The sequence below is a fragment of the Puma concolor genome, chromosome A2, assembly GCF_028749965.1.
Source record: "Puma concolor isolate L17-30 chromosome A2, mPumCon1.1.hap2, whole genome shotgun sequence".
NCBI lineage: Eukaryota > Metazoa > Chordata > Mammalia > Carnivora > Felidae > Puma > Puma concolor.
In genome coordinates, this window is record NC_141668.1 from 6,613,186 (window position 1) to 6,627,981 (window position 14,796).

General features: G+C 44.2%; 2 protein-coding genes across 5 annotated transcripts in view; one reads left to right on the plus strand and one right to left on the minus strand.

Moving 5' to 3' along the window:
• LOC147582945 (GTPase IMAP family member 7-like) overlaps window positions 1-14,796 on the plus strand; it is a 252,532-nt gene that overhangs the window by 133,110 nt on the left and 104,626 nt on the right. The window lies entirely within an intron of this gene.
• LOC147582951 (GTPase IMAP family member 7-like) overlaps window positions 1-14,796 on the minus strand; it is a 226,695-nt gene that overhangs the window by 5,411 nt on the left and 206,488 nt on the right. The window contains exon 1 of one of the 4 annotated variants that reach the window (XM_086686927.1): window positions 1,980-2,098. The exons of 2 other annotated variants lie outside the window; for them this stretch is intronic. The gene's annotated coding sequence lies outside the window, so the exon portion shown is untranslated. Of the gene's footprint in view, window positions 1-1,979; window positions 2,099-14,796 lie in introns of those variants that run through there. One more of the 4 variants, XM_086686911.1, reaches the window with a different exon arrangement.

The following is a 14,796-nucleotide window of genomic DNA, read 5'->3' on the forward strand; positions in this document are numbered from 1 at the left end:
AACACAGACAAAAATGAATCAAGCATTCCTTTTTTCTTATTAACTACACCTTATGGAAATGAAAGTATGATTCAGGGGAAGTTACTTTTATAGGATTATGCCATCCAATAAATGAAGAAAGAATGATAGAATTATAATATTATAATTTGCGACCGTAATGAAACAAAGTTAGTCTAGGCTATCATTACTGTCTGCTACATTACAGAAAGAGACAGAAGAATATATAAGGTGCCTTCTGATGGAAGTTTACAACTGCACCTATGAAATATTGCCACCCAACTAACCAGGCAAATCTTAGTCTGATCAAGCCTCTCCTTAAATTTAAATTTATACAAAACACGGAAACTAGAAGAACATGTCATATGACGTCCTGAGGATTTAATGAGCAAAATGTACACTGTCCAATTCTCTTGGGAAAAGGACCAACCGTTTCTTAAACAGAAACATTTTACAAAAAGAAACAGGAAGGTGAAAACTTATTTATCAAATTAAATTTAAGAGATATGAAAGAATTGCAATTTATGAACCATATTTGGAGCTGATTTCAATTTTATTTAAAAAAATTTTTTTAATGTTTATTTATTTTTCACAGGTACAGAGACAGAATGCGAGTAGGTTAAGGGCAGAGAGAGAGGGAGATCCAGAAGCAGAAGCAGGCTCCAGGCTCTGAGCTGTCAGCACAGAGACCGACTCGGGGCTCGAACTCACGAGCTGTGAGATCATGACCTGAGCCGAAGTCAGACACTCAACCGACTGAGCCACCCAGGCGCCCCTGATTTCAATTTTACAATCTATGAGACAATCTCGGGATTGGAATACACCTGGTAATTGTTTAAAAATTCTAATTGCTTTTTGAAGTCTGATCATGGTATATTTTAATGATCTTTATCTCCCAGATATATATATGTAAATATTTACTGATAAAGTGATAAAATTTTTAGTATTCTAGTAATTTTTAGTATACTAATGTTTGAAGTGTATTAATTAATTAATTAATTAATTAAATCTCTACACCCAGCGTGGGGCTCGAACTCACAACCCTGAGATCAAGAGTCCCATGCTCTTTCCACTGAGCCAGATAGGCGCCCCCACTCTAATTTTTTAAATGAGGAAATAGATGTGGCTCAGAAATGGTGAGAAAGTTGCCCAAGGTCACTGCGCTAATGGGCTTTGGGCAGAGAAGGGATCCAATGCAAAGTATGTCTGACCCTACACTCATGCATAACCCTTGCATGTTCTGGTCTCTACTTGGTTCCTTCTCAGGCCCTTGATTCTACATTTCTTTTTACATTGGATCATAAATAGATCATGGGGAGGCCAGGGGAGGTACATCACTCTCTGTCCAGAAACATGAACTGGTAGCAACCCTGGAATTAGGGAAGGCAACCAAAGGGCTTCACGCACATTTGTTTTCTATAGAATAGCTCATTCTCTCCCCATGGCATCCCTTCCTAACCTCCTCTGTTACACTGTAGATCACACCATTTCTCTCTTACATGTTGGAAAGGACACAGCCAGCTGAATTCTAGACTTCCTGTGCCATTTGTGACCTGGGTATCCCGGGGAATTTCATAAAACCACACACACACCATCTGGGATTCAGATTTTCTTTCAGGAAAAAGAGGGATTGAGACAGACTGGTCTCTAAATTGCCTTCCAGCTCTAAAGACCTGCCTTGAAGACACTAGTTTCCCACCAAGGGAAACAGATGGGGTGTCAGGCAGCACTCACTCTGTCATAAGAACAACTGATGGAAGATACGTTGTTCAGCAAGTTTGTCCTGATAAATAGGAGACGTGTGGACATGGGCCACTCAATCTCCTTACTCCCACTCTTCCTCCCCCGGGACCCCTGTGGCAGCATCTGTTTGCTGGGCTGCTGGCACGGTACTTGGTCCCCTCTCAGACCAGGACCCACACCCATGCACAGCCCTGTGTCCTGCTGCCCCTCCTGGCACTATTGCCCTAGGCCAGGCTCACCTTCTTTTCAATGAGCTGATGAGTTCCCGAGTGTTCTCCAAAGAACTTGTTTGAGCTGGTGCTTTTGCTTAACTGAGAGGAAAAAGTGTTTGCACCCTTTAAACCTCTGAGACAGGAAGCTCAGATTGGGTGGAGCTAGTGAAGGAACTATTTGGCTTTAAAGAGACAGAAATATTGCCCTATCATTGGAGGAGTGCTTTAGTTTTACCAAGGTGTAAGCTTTTTCTCCATGTGCCTGCTCTCACACCAAATTTTCCAAACCTATGTTTGTTGTTTGTGGTTACACTGGTGGATCCCAAAGGCCCTTATTAAGTGACCCAAATCATGCACACAGAGCCAGGCATGGTGTTGGATCATCTTCCCTGCATGGAGTGGGAGACTCTGGGGTGATTCTAGGAAGAAGAAACTCAAATATATGGTTAGATGTGTCCAACTTTAGAGACTGAGATACTTCCCAGTGATTGTATCATATGGGTTTTCATGATAGTCTTTCATGAAGGTCTCAAGTTACTCATTAAAAATTCACCAGCCTTCAGGTACAAAGCCAAGAGTCTAAACCATTGGGAGCCAAGAGAAAAAAAAGGAAGATGTGGCCTGGAAAAAGTCTCCCAATGACCATACACCTTCTCTAGTTTTCTTCATATGGTTCTTTCAAGCCCCAAAATATGCATGACCTGACAAGAAAAGATGCACCCAGGGAGGAGATCAAACTTTTCCCTTCAACCTTCCTACTTTCCTCTACCCCAGACCCAGGCACAGGTAGATTTTCCCAGATTTAGCCAGTGCATCCATTCCAACCTGCTCTGGAAACTTTGAGATGATAGGCAGATGGTCAAACCTCTCATGGTTGACCAGCTGTTCCAATTGTCTCTTGCATCATCATAGAATTATAATTTTTTGATTATATCTATTTTTTCACTACATTGAGACATGGGATTACTTGATGCTCACACTTGAAGGTGAGTACTAAGAGAACTAAATGTGGCAGGAAATAGTGGACAATGGGGTGGCAACCCATGGAGGGAAGCAGCTGGATTTGGAAATTGTTGTGTTAATACTATATTATTGATCCATATTATTAGACCAGTTATTGGTGCTAATGACTTGGAGGGCCCCAGGTAACTGTTTTCCAACTTACAATAAAGACACAGACTGGGACAAGCTATGTAATTTGCAAAGTCTGGCACAAAAGGAATATGCCAGGCCCTTTGTCAAAAACAAACAAAAAAAATTAAAAATTTCAACATGACATCAATAGAACAGTAAATCCTTCTAAGTACAGGGCCCTGTGCAACTGCACAGGTCACATACCCATGAACTTGGTCTTGATGAGGCTGCATACAGAAAAGTCTAGAGGAGAGCTAGAATATTTCTTACTCAAAATATCCCTACCATTTCCTAGTTTCATTTCAAGCTACATATTCCTTGAGTGAAACTTGTCCTTGGATGGTTTCATGGTCAGCTAATTGCTTCTCCAGGTATTATGCTCAGGTATGCTGTTAAATTCCCTAGAGGGAACAGGAGACTAGTTGACACAGAATCCATGGATGCCACAAGAAATCAGATGCGGGTCTCAAATGATAACAGCCTTGTGATCCTTGGTCAAAACGGAGCATATGGCCCCGATCAGTCCCATCCTGAGCCCTAAGTTAGGAGTGATCTCCTTCTACAAGATTCTGCATAGAAGCAGTGTAGCCCCCTATCTGTATTGTTCACTTAGCCACGCTCCTGATCATTGAGGGCTTCCTTCCACTTGCACCTATGCTGTGAGCCACAGGCCTCTCCACAGCTTGTCTCCTCCTGCAACCCTGGAAACAGAACTTTCCACCCAGGATCTTGCTCCTTCCACATAGTCAGAAGCAGAGAGATAAATGTGGACAAAGCCACAGCTTCCTTTTTTTTGGTTTCCTTTGATTCTTTCCATTTCACACACACACACACAGAAATGTGGATATAATGAATTTTCAAAAGGTGTGGGGTCATTAAGAGACATTCTTTGAATTCTATAGGCGTCTTCTTGTGGGGCTCAGGGTGTTTTCTGCTGCTCAGATCTAGATAATCTCAAAGCTCAACTTATTAAAATAGTGCAGAAATAATAACAGTAGTTTAAAAGAATCATTCCCCCATTGTCCTGTTTCTTCTACATATCGTCTTTGTAACCTTGGGGGATCCGTTTCCTATTGCCTCCATAACAAATTCCCAAAACATTAGTAGCTGAAAACAATATAAACTTCATCTTCTGCAGTTATGGAGGACAAGAGCATGGAATTAGTCTTATGGAGATAAAATCAAGGTCTTGCAGAGCTGGTTCTTTCTGGAGGCTCCAGGAGAGAATCCATCCCTTGCCTCTTACATCTTCTAGAAGCTGCCAGCTGTCCTGGGCTTGTGACCACATCACACCAATCTCTGCTGCCTTCATCACATTGCCTTCTTGCCTCTCCTTAGAAGGACCTTTCTGATTACATCTGGGGCCCACCCAGATAATCTGGAATAATCTCCCCATCTCAAAGTCATTAACTTAATCACACCTGCAAAGATGCTTATGGAATAAGGTAACATTCACAGGCTCTGGAGATTAGAGTGAGGCCAACTTCCGGGGGCCACCATTCAGCCTGCCATATTTGGGTGAGTTAACCTCTCTGCAACTCACTTCCCTAATCTTTAAAATGGAATACTTACTTCAGACGGTCATCGTGAAACCAGATAAATTTGTACACATGAAGTGGTACTCAAACTATAGTGATCAATAGGTATTAGTTAGAAGTAGTAATAGAACCCTCTATGCTAGTCTCATAGATTACCCTATAGAAGGCTCACCTACACATCAGAGATGCTGTCTTAATCAGCTTGCACAACCATAATACCACAGCCTGGGAGCAGTAACAACAAGAATATATTTCTCACAGTTCTCCAGACTGGGCAGCCCAAGCCCAATGTGCCAGCCAACTTATTTCCCTGGGGAAGGCTCACTTCCTGATTTGTGGATGGCGCCTTCTCACCGTGTCCATACATGATGGAGTGAGGAAGCAACTCTCTGCTATCTCTTCTTACAAGGGCACTAATCCCGTCAAGAGGACCCCAGATTCCTGGTTTCTCCCCACTCACTCTACCCCCAAAGGGCACTGCATGAAAAGGAAGACTCAGCACCTCCACAGCCTGTCTACCAGGATAAGGGATCCGGATTATCTATACCCCTGCACTCACATGGCTTTAATGAAATTGTCTTCTGGCTCCATGGATGTGCAAGAAGAACTGCCTCTTGCAGGCTAATGGCAGCCATGTCACAAAAGAGATATAGGTGTTAGGTGTGACAGTGCACTTGGGGCTGAATCCCTCAGAGGAAACATTGACCAAACCCTCATGAAATAAGGACCATGCCCCCAAAGAGCCTTTTACTGTCTTCCACGATGTTATATTCGGTTATGAACCACAACCATTCAGTCCTGTTCTCAAACAGGTATCTGCTTCCTCCTAAGGCTTCTCCGAAGATCTGCCAAAAGTGACCACTCAGAATTTGTGCCTTCACCAGAGGGTCACAGTCTTGGAGCTTCAGGGGAAAAACTGTAGTACGTGCTCTTAACTACTGTTGCCCCAAAGAGACTCTTCAGAGCAGGTTTCCAAAATGGCAGCACTGACTCAATGCTCAGGCTGTGCCAGTGAGCAAAGCCAGGACTACTGGGACTCTCAGTCTGGAAGCATATGTACCTCATGAAATCAGATGACTGACTCAAGATCCAGCAGAGTGAGAAATAATGACATAGGACTGAGTGAACGGATTCAAGATGTGCCATTGTGGTTATTTGTTTGGAATATTGATGGCATTCTGTTTGATGTTCTACTTGTATGGCTATGTGTGGAAACCTTATTTCTTTCTCCTTAAACGAATTAGTAGACTGTGTATTTGTAAACCCACAACAACCATCTTTAAACATTACCTCATCTTCACCTACCCTCAAAATTGAGAAACAAATGCTTCTACTGAGTTTCATTCACTTTCATGATGATAGAACCATTTGCATAGGTTTAATAAAAATCTGTCCTCTTGTTTCTAAAGATACCATTGGAAAAATCGATTCTGCAGCAAAGCCATATGTACAGGGTGATATATGAGAGTGATTGTTGTTTCATCAAAGACCATCAGACCACTGCTAAGGAGCAATTGTTGGTGTTACATGTGGAGCTAATGTCTCCAAAACCTCCATAAGAAAACTAATATGATGTCTGGCATCCAGGATCCCAGTCTCCCAGGTATTAAGGAAGTCCACTCCCTGGTAGTCCAGAAATCCAGGCAAATTTTGGAGACCTCAGGAAGAGGGAAATTCACTGAGATTTATGGGTACAGTATGCAAACTTTATTGGAGAAACTGTTTGGACGTTGGTTTCCTACTCCTAGGATAGAAGAATGGCAGGGGCTTTGAAAAGTCTGATTCAAAATTCATTTTGAAAATTTCCAAAAGAAGTTTATCCTTTGGAATTGATAGTTGCTTAATATGATGAGGCTCTAGATTTCCCGAGCAAACTCAAGGAGGCTTTTCCGGTTAATTAAGATTCTTGCTGCATCTGTATAAATAATCAGGCCATGCATAGTAAAAACAATCTTCTAGGATCAACAATACTTGTTGGAGACTGTTTATGATCACAAAGTAGAGAACACTATGAAAATGATCCAAAATTTAATGAGCACTGTGTGTTGTATGGAAACCAATTTGACAATAAACTTCATATATTGAAAAAAATAATAATAAATAAATACAAAAAAAACAAAAAAATCAAAAAAAAATTAGAAATAGGCAAAAGAGATTACTGGAGTGTTCTATTGTTCTGTGTGGTGCTGTGCTTGATGATCCGCAGTGATATTTTACAACACTTTAAGGACAGAGAGGATTTTTGCACATCTCTGCCTTGGAGATACTCAGCGAATTTTCTGTCTGGTGGAATATAGAGCTCAAAAATCACATTTTACTACTCTCTTGAACACATCAACCCTTGATTTCAAATGAAGTTTGTGTTTCTGTTTGTTTGTGTTTTTTGTTTTATTCTTTGCTTATTTGTTTGTTTTTAACTAGGTTTCACACCCAGCATGGAGCCCAAACTCAAGACCCTAAGGTCAAGACCTGAGCTGAGATCAAGAGTCAGACGCTTAACTGATTGAGCCACCCAAAGGAACTTTGATCCAATTATACTATCATACTGGTTCTCTAGTCACGCCATGAGTTGAGCAAAATCTTTGATGTGTTTATACTTGCCCAAGAAACATGATTTTGCTTTTTTTCAAAACTGCACTCAGATAAGAAAGAGAGGGAGAATAGCATGATCCAAGCCTTGGAGGTGGAAATAACACTGGACACAGATAGAGAACAGCTAACAATTTGGAGTGCTGGAATCATTACCAGCCTTTACTGAGGGCCTACTGTGTACCAGGCAATGACCTCCATATCATTATCACCTCCGTTCCTTACAAAAGTATAAAATGGATATTAATGGGAACAATGATATCTAGAAAAATCTCATTCTTGGAAGAGAAGTTGAGACTGATTATGACTGTTGAATACCAGGCCAAGGAATGTGGATTCTAAGCCCTAGGCAGTAGAAGATTTCCAAGAAGCAGAGACCTAAGAAAACTATCCCAATGGGTTAACCTGGTAACTGCAACTAGGACTGGAGAGGAAGAGATCAGGGGTACTGTACCCTCAACTGCACACACTGTCCCTCTCTTACCATATCGTAGGTTGAATTGTGTCCTCCTAAAGAAGTCCTAATCCTGGTACCTGAAAATGTGACCTACTTTGGAGCACGGTCTCTGTGATGTCATGTCATGAAGTTAAGGTTGAGCCCTACTCCAATGCCTGGAATCATTTCATTGAGAGTGAGGGAAGTTTACACACAGATACACACAGAGAGCACCATGTGACAAAAGAGGCAGAGATTGGAGCGAAGCACCTAGAAGGCAAAGAACAAAGCAGGCCAGCCAGCACCAGAAGCTAAGAAGCAGCAAAGAAGGATCCTTCCCCAGAGACTTCATGGCGAGTATGGCCCTGGGAACGTCTCGGTTTGGCACTTGTAGCCTGTGCCAGTGAGACAGTAGCCATAACAATGAGACAGTAAGTTTCTGCTCTTTAAGCAACAGTTTGTGGTCATTCGTTACAGCAGCTCCTGGTGGAACTAATATATTTTAAGGCCAAGAAGTAGGGTCCTGCTCTGGTAATTACCTAAAATGTAGGAGTCATTTCAAAATTGAGTAATGCAAGGGGGCTGGAAGAATTCTAAGGTACATGATAAAAAAAAAAAGGCCTAGATTGCCCTTAAGAGGATGTCAGTGGTAGGATGAACATCCAGGTCACTTTCTGATGAGGTCCCAGAGAGAGGTGGGGACCACGCTGCTGGACATTGGAGGGATGATGGCACTTGCTATAAAATGGCAGGGGGCAGGGGGCTGGGAGGCGGGCTAAACTGAGGTGGGCTGCTGGGTGGAGAGTAGACCATGTAAGTGATGAACTTGAATATTTAGCTGAGGAGAATTCCGAGAACAGTGTGGAAGGTGCGGCCTGGTTTCTCCTTGCTGCTTCTAATGAAATGAGTGAGGAAAGAGAGTGGTGGCCTATCTCCAGCCAAAGAGCACCAAGATGGCCAGCTGCCAGCAGAGCCCAGGAAGAAGCAAGCAAGGTCCTCCCCTCAAGGCTTCAGAGAGAGCACGCCTCTGCTGGCCTCTTGACTTTGGACTCCAAGAGCTACCACACAATCCATGTCTCAGCTGTTTCAACTGCAGTTTGGATGACCTGTCGTGCAGTGCTAGGCATCCATTATGTCCCCTCCACCTTGCCCCTGCCTGCTTTCTTGTCCCATCCTCTGAGAAACCCAAAGGTCTCCCCTTCTGTGGCACGGTGTGAACAGGGCAAATCTTCTAGACTACGTTCTTCCTCATTCCTGCCACATTTCTGGCCCAGATGGACCCTGGGTTTCCCTGATGAGAGAGAGCTTGGGGCTTTCTCAGAACTTAGATTTCAGTGCTCTGAAGAATTTTCTTTTTGGAAACAATTATACAACACCAAAACAAAACCTAACAATTGTTCCTTTTAAAGAGACACACAGGAATTTAAGGCCTGGGAGTGCGGTTAAGGCCTCCTGAACTCTGAAGGCAAACAAGCAGACTGTCAGGGCGCCATGAGCTGGGGGGTCAGAGGTAAAAGCTGGCCCCCGGCCCAGCAGCAACAATCAATCCCTCAGTCTTACAGAATACCAACTCCGCACAAAAGGACTATTTTCTCTTAACCCGCAAAAATGTCTACTTAATATATGAAAATCAGTCAGTGGAAAAGTGTGTGGGCCTGATTCTGCCCCGATCAAGATCTATGGCTTGGAGAAAACCCAAACACAAACAGACCCCAAAAAACCACAGTCCCCATGTGCCCCAGTATCTTTACGGATAAGAAGTCCTAGATTGTCTCAATTCAATGCCCTCTACAGAATAGCATCATGCGAGACTATCTGGGCCTCTCCCATTGAGGAGGAATCCCAAGACTCTCCCCCCTGGCATGATTCATGAGCCTGGGCCCATGTACCCACACAACTTCTCAGGTGTTGGTTGGCTGTAGGTATAAATCTCCAGGTGGAACAGGGGCCTGTGGTCCCCAAAGGGAGACCCTGAGGAGGGCCCAGTCCCAGGACTCCTGGCTGGAGGACCCAGGTGTGAATATGAGTATGGGCCTTCTTTCCCCAGGGCTTTGGTGTCCCTGGGCCATCAGAGTAATGGACACTTACAGATGGTTATGGACATCACCTTTATTTACCAGCCAGCACCAACAGCCATGAACATAAGAAGCAAAGGCACAGGCATGTTTCACCCCGAGTTCTCTGCTACTCTCCACACGCACAGCATCCTTCCTCACTCATCCGCCTAGACTTTCCAGTCCCACGCCTCCAAACCCCACAGCCTTTGTTTGGATGTCCCCTGGATTCTTAGCCATTCCTCGGTACCAATGGTGGAAGAGGCGGCTTGGGAAAATGGGGGTCAGGGAAAGAACTCACAGGCTGCCAGGACCAGCCAACAGCCTTCAGTGATCTGCCCTCTCTGGGATTTAGAACAAAGTTGGCATGGTTTCTGCTGTTACCTTCGTTTCTCTCTTTTGGTTTCAACTTGACATCTTTTATTGCTTCACTCACATCTTTGTGGAGTATCTCGAGTGCTTTATTACAAATGATAAACACGGTAAGTAAATCTTTAAGGAGGGATAAAGGAAAGACTGTTATATTTATGGCACCATATCACAGCACAGTTTTTTCTGTTATTGTTTCCCACAGTCCCTTGCATTTTCAAGAAATGGCCAACAGGGTGACTTCTCGTAAATTCACTCATGCACAGAAAAACATACATCTTACTTCAGCCCCAGCAATTTCCTGCCTCACCTCTCCCGAGTCTGTCTTCCTCATCAGGCCACAAAGGCAAGGTCACAGGTTCATGTCTTCTCATTTGTGGCTGCTCTTGTGCTCAAAAGGGACTGGGGCAGGAAGGCGGGGCCAAGGAGGAACCCCACCATGGAGATCTCACTGGCCTCTGCACAGGATACTTTTTCCATCTCTCCCCAGGCTGGTGCTGGCCTGAGGATGAGGTGGACGTCTTCCTGGGAATCTCCCACCAGGGCCCGTTCAAAGCAAGCGCAGCAGCTAGATCTTTTGACCCTGACGTGGGCTGAACAAGTCAGTTCTGCTCTTTATTAGAACAGGTGCACACGGGTGCTGCTACCTTCCAAAATTTTGACCAATTTTTCTACTGGTTGTTTGTTCATTGATTGATTGATTGATTGATTGATTAAAGTTTATTTACTAATTTTGAGAGAGAGAGAGAGTGAAGAGGGGAAGGACAGATAAAGAGGGAGAGAGAGGATCCCAAACACACTCCTTGCCAGCACAGAGCCCGATGCAGGGCTTGAATTCAAAAACAGTGAGATCATGACCTGGACTGAAACCAGGAGTCCGATGCTCAAGCAAATGAGCCACCCAGGTCCCCCCAAGTTTTAAAAAATTTTCACTCAAACATAAATAGCTAACAAACAGCTGAGCAGCCTTATTATTTTTGACTATTATTTATTTATCAGGAAGAAATAGAACGTGAAAGTTGCACTGAAATGACTCATGTCCAAGCTGTTAAAGAATATAAATGACTCTTTGGAAATACAGGGAGAGGCCAGCATCTCTCTCACCCTCTGCAAGTTCACCATATCTGCAATTAGTAGGACAGCGGGACTCAGGATAAAGACGGCTGTCTGTAAGACGGTGGTAACTGCTGCCTGGCTCCCTTTTGATGGTGTTTCATTTAACTATAATAAGACACCACAAGTGGAAGACAAAACGAGGCAAACTCCAGGCAGCCAGCAGGAAGGAAGAAGGGGAGGGTTGGCAATGTGGCCAGAGTTTGACCCAAAACTAGGACAGGCTTCCATATGCCCTGGAGGAACTCTACAGACCTAGTGCTGGTGGGACAGCCAGTACTGGTGCAACGTATATATTTTTAAAAATATATTAAAGTCTCTTAAAGTTGTTCTAAGATCATTCAGCAAATGAAGAAAGACTATTTCAAAAAAACAAAAAGTCTACTAAATAGTAGTAAGAACTGCATTCTGGCAAGTATGGCCAAGAAGCTGGGACTCCCTATCCCCTCAGCCTTCCAGCAAGAGAGCAGTATCCTGGGAGGAATCAGCTGGCGGTCAGTAGGTTTAACCGCTGGGTATAGTATGAACAGACAGAGTGGTTAGAGAAAGACGCACAGAGTGGGGCTAAGACAACTGTCACCTCCTGGGACTGTGCAGGCCCAGGCTGCATCCTCTGAGGACAGACACCAGAGGTTTCACCCTGCAGGGGAAGCAGACTTCACCAGGAGAGTCCAGCCAAACACGCAAACCCCCTGCACAAAGTTGCAGTGAAGCGACCAGAGCAGATATCCTTGTCTTATCTCTGATCACTGGGGCAAAGCACTCAGTCTTTCATCAAGTATGGTACCAATGGTGGGAGTTTTCACAGACGCCCTTCACTGAGTTATGGGCATTTCTTTCCATTTCTAGTTTGTTGAGGGGTTTTATTATGAAAGGGTGTCAGGTTTGTCAAATGTCATTTTTGAATCAATGGTGATGGGATATTGTCTCTGTAGCTTTTTTACTTCTCTAAGTGTGATTTCCTCTAGTTCTTTCAACAGAGAATTCCTGCTTGGAAGCCCTGTCTTCTAATTTAATATCCAGGGCCTCTGCCAGGCAATTCCTGTGGCCTGAGTTTTTCCAGTATATGGGTCACACCTTCCTGTTTCGTTGTACATCTTACAGCTGTTGTTAAAAACTGGGCATTGTAGGTAACATGGTGTAGTGAATCTGGATACTGATTCCCTTTCTGCCTTTCTAGGCCTTGATTTGCTGCTGTCAGTGTGTCAATAAGAATACAGAAATTGCTTTTTTAAACAACAAAATAGAAATTCTGCAGCTGAAAAATATAATAACAAATGAAAATTTGACTAGTGGGGCTCAACAATAGATTTGAATGGCTAGAACAATGATTCAGTGAATTTGAAAATGTAATAATTATAAACACACATGAACTTCACAATTGAGCCCCAAGACACAGGAAGCAAAAAATAACAGACGTCAAGGAGAAATAGACAATTCAACAACAAGCTGTAGACTTCAATGTCCACGTTGAACAACACATACCACAGCTAATCAGAAGGTCAAAACAGAAACAGAAGATGTGACCCACAGATAAACCAACTAGACCTAACACTAGAGCACTTTACCCAACGAAATAGAATATGCATTCTTTTCAGGTACACAAAGAACGTTCTCCTAAATATAACCAGTAGGCCATAAAATGAGTCTCAGTGAATCTAAGAGGCTTGAAATCCTAGAGTACCATAGGGAGTAAGCTCCTTTACATCAATCTTGGCAATACTTTTTTGGATTTGACCCCAAAAGCAAAGGCAATGAAAGACAAAACGAGCAAGTGAGACTACATCAAACTAAAAAGCTTCTGCCTAGCAAAAGAAACCATCAACAATACGAAAAGGCAACCCACCGAATGGGAGAAAATATTTGCAAATCATATATTTGATAAATATCCAAAATATATAAAGAACTCATATAACTCAATAGCAAATAATGATCAATTCAATTAAAAAAGGACAGAGGAACTAAATAGGCATTTTTGCAAAGACATACATATGGCGTGTAGGTGCATGAAGACATGCTCAGTGTCACCATCATCAGGGGAAATGCAAATCAAAACCACAATGATGTGTCACCTCACACCTGTTAGAATGGCTATCATCAAGAAAACAAGAGGTAACAAGTGTTAGGGAAGATGTGGAGAAAAGGGAAGCCTTGTGCACTGTTTATGGGAATGCAAACTGGCGTAGCCACTGTGGAAAACAGTAAGGAGGGTCCTTCAAAAATTACAGGTAGAGGCTGGAGAGGGAAGATGGTGGCGTAGGAGGACGCTGGGCTCACCGCGCATCCCGCTGATCACTTAGATTCCACCTACACCTGCCTAAATAACCCAGAAAACCACCAGAGGATTAGCAGAACGGAGGCGCCGGAGCCAAGCGCAGACGAGAGGCCCACGGAAGAGGGTAGGAAGGGTGGCGAGGCGGTGCGCGCTCCACGGACTGGCGGGAGGGAGCCGGGGCGGAGGGGCGGCTCGCAGGCCAAGCAGAGCCCCCGAGTCTGGCTTGCAAAAAGCGGAGGGGCCTGACGGACTGTGTTCCCACAGCAAGCGCGACTTAGCGGCTGGGAGGTCATAAGTTAACAGCTCTGCTCAGAAAGCGGGAATGCTGGAGGACAAAGGGAAGGAGAGCTGCTGAGCCCCCGGACTACAGAGCTCAGTTTGGTGGGGAACAAAGGCGCTCGCCAGCGCCATCTCCCCCGCCCATCCCCCAGCCAAAATCCCAAAGAGAACCAGTTCCTGCCAGGGAACTTGCTCGCTCCGCGCAAACACCCAACTCTGCGCTTCTGCGGAGCCAAACCTCAGGCAGCGGATCTGACTCCCTCCTGCTGCCACAGGGCCCCTCCTGAAGTGGATCACCTAAGGAGAAGCAAGCTAAGCCTGCCCCTCCTGCCCCTGTGCACCTTGCCTACCCACCCCAGCTAAGACGCCAGATCCCCAGCATCACAAGCCTGGCAGTGTGCAAGTAGTCCAGACAGGCCACCCCACCCCACAGTGAATCCCGCCCCTAGGAGAGGGGAAGAGAAGGCACACACCAGTCTGACTGTGGACACAGCGGTGGGCTGGGGGCAGACATCAGGTCTGAATGTGGCTCCGCCCACCAACTCCAGTTATACACCTCAGCACAGGGGAAGTGCCCTGCAGGTCCTCAGCACGCCAGGGACTATCCAAAATGACCAAGCGGAAGAATTCCCCTCAGAAGAATCTCCAGGAAATAACAACAGCTAATGAGCTGATCAAAAAGGATTTAAATAATATAACAGAAAGTGAATTTAGAATAATAGTCATAAAATTAATCACTGGGCTTGAAAACAGTATAGCTGACAGCAGAGAATCTCTTGCTACAGAGATCAAGGGACTAAGGAACAGTCACGAGGAGCTGAAAAACGCTTTAAACGAAATGCATAACAAAATGGAAACCACCACGGCTCGGATTGAAGAGGCAGAGGAGAGAATAGGTGAACTAGAAGATAAAGTTATGGAAAAAGAGGAAGCTGAGAAAAAGAGAGATAAAAAAATCCAGGAGTATGAGCGGAAAATTAGAGAACTAAGTGATACACTAAAAAGAAATAATATACGCATAATAGGTATCCCAGAGGAGGAAGAGAGAGGGAAAGGT